Below are 2,772 nucleotides of genomic sequence, written 5' to 3' on the forward strand. Positions count from 1 at the left end.
TTTATAGGCCAACATTCATTGAGAGCTATGCCTGTCTCTTATACACATCTAGATGTGTATAAGAGACAGATTTTCCCCATTTTTTTCTCTTTTTCTTTTTTGGTCAATTGGGTCTTTAATAAGTCCTCTTCCCACCAGCCGGTGCCAAAAAACTATAATTTTACAGTAGAGTAAATTTTTTTGAAATATTGTGCAACTTCAGGAAAACAGGGGCTCCAGAATTATTAGAGTACAAAGCTTCAGAATCGATAGAAAATCTGTAGTTTTCAGGTAGGAGTTTTAGTAAAATTCATAATTATTAAAATGGATAAGAACAATCCGTTGGTATTTGGTATCTGGTACTCAATAAAAGAAGGTATTTTCAAATCGCATGCCTGGCCATAGGTAACCATGCAAACTGTGTAAGCAATCAAAACTTGAAATGGCTAATGTGGATAGGTGGTTTGCTCTTTTATATAATAAAACAAATACAGCATGGGATTATTCGGTAAAAAACTCAAGAAGTAAAATTTACTACTTTACCTCAAACCATGTTGTACTTCTATATTCACTGCTTTTTTCTTGCATAAAGTAGCCTTAGATCCTATAGATCTTAGAGCAGGATTTAAAAAAAACAGATTTTTTAAATTTTCGTTTGTGCAAGTTTTTCACTACCTAATAATAACAGTGATCTTTTATCACTAGAACTTTTTAAATGTATTTTAAAGTTTTATGTATTAACAGCATGTTGTTCGAAGATTTGTTTAATTTAAATTTTAGATATTAATTAGAAAATGTCAAAGTTACAGGACTTTTTCTCACAAAAAAAAAAAAATAACCCCACTCCCAAGCCTCATAATAAAACTTATTTTATGTAGAGCAGCTTGTCTGTACATTTGTGTTGTTAAAGGCATTGCCACCTATAAACAGTGACAGGTGTCAGAGGGGACAACTGGGGGGACAATTGGACCCAGTTGTCATCCCTGATGTTAACATTAGGTTCCTAGACCAACAATATTAATTTGCCTATAGTTAATGGATTGCCAATCCATAATATTGTGGTCTAAAAGCACAATTTTGGACAATACTAAGCCATAAAAACTTTCCCCACTAACCCTACTAGGAATTGTTATTCTAGGGACAGTAATTAACCACTTCTGGAGTATAAGTGGGTACTGTACATTGCACGTCCGTGTAGCAGTGAATGTATTTAGTCTGCACGACTAGAAATAGTCCCACGGAATGGAGTTGTATAAAACCGTGGCCTGTTCACACACTGTTGTATGGCCGGGGAGGTATTTTCACAGATGGAGAATCTATACCACCTCAGCCCCACTATGGTTTGGGCTGAGGTAAACAAATTTGGGATTATGGCACTTCTAGATGGCTGGAAATTGCACTTCCAAACTTAAAATTTGAATATAATTTTCTTTATATCTCAATTTTTTTAAATTTTTTATTTTGAATAATGTATGGGGAACCCGGGCCGACTGGGCCCCTCTTGAATCTGCTACTGATGATGTTCCTATATATGGTCATGATGTGATGTCATCATTGACTATATTTAGGCATGTCACATGCTATTTATTTCTAGCCGTACCCCCAGATTTATCTGGTTTATACCCTCTTGGGTGCCCTTTGAGTATACAATGTACCTGATGGTTATTTGAATCTGTTCTACCATAAAGCCTCTGTGGCGTAATGGTTATGACCCTCGCTTTGACAGCGAGAGGTCATCAAGTTTAAATTCTGTTGGAAGCATTTTATTACGCAATGTATTTATTTATAGGACAACATTCGTTGAGAGCTATGCTATGCTGTTATCTTGATTTATATATATGCAGTGGCGGTGCCAGCGGGGGGCACAGTGGGCCTTAAGTCCCCAACGAACAGGTCAAGCCCCCACCCCCTTCGGATAAAACTCATCGGGCTGTCAGACCGTAAAGTATAAATGGACCCACACCAAGCCAACACGTCTGTCACAGTCTGAGAGTGCCATTTCTGGCTATCCAGCAGAGGTTGCAATTTTTTTTGTTTAAATCTCATTTGGTAGGGGAACCATCTCTCAGCCCCTTCCCCCAGCTCGGGCATATGATCTCAGGTCCCTGTCAGAGAGCTTAGGCCCCCTCTCCCCAAAAAATACATCCTAGAGGCCATTGTATATATGTTATATATTTAATATGATTTATATTGATTTAAGATTGTATTTGACTAGGGTTTAAATAATTGGTTGATGTTTCTCATTGGCTGTTTGTGAAGAGTGTCCCACAAGCTTTTAGCTGTTAAGGAACTCTATTTCGCCAACTTGATTTTATTTTTTATAAAGAGTTTTAATAAAGATACGGATATAGGCCTATATCTCATGATTTACATACATATATATATATAGACCTATATATATAAATATATACATATATAATGTATATATAAGTGTATGTATATACATACAATGTATACTTAAAATGTCTATTGATTTTATTGTCATTTTAAATATCCATTTCATATCACGTTATTCGTTTTTTATTTTTTATATAATGATGGTTTAGATTTTATATATTATATCATGATTTATATATATAAGACTATATATATAATATATATTTTTTATAAAGATTTTGGATAAAGATACGGATATAAGCCTATATATCATGATTTACATACATATATATGGGGCATTCCACAGTATTTTTTTGTTGCGGACATTACACTTAAGAGAATTTAAAATTCTATATCTAGTAAACCACTGAAGGGAAACATTTTATTTTTTGGTCAATTATTGCTTACAGACTGAAG

The sequence above is a fragment of the Anneissia japonica genome, unplaced genomic scaffold (assembly GCF_011630105.1).
Source record: "Anneissia japonica isolate Jap-2015-1 unplaced genomic scaffold, ASM1163010v1 scaffold1374_len1023071_cov147, whole genome shotgun sequence".
Classification (NCBI taxonomy): Eukaryota; Metazoa; Echinodermata; class Crinoidea; order Comatulida; family Comatulidae; genus Anneissia; species Anneissia japonica.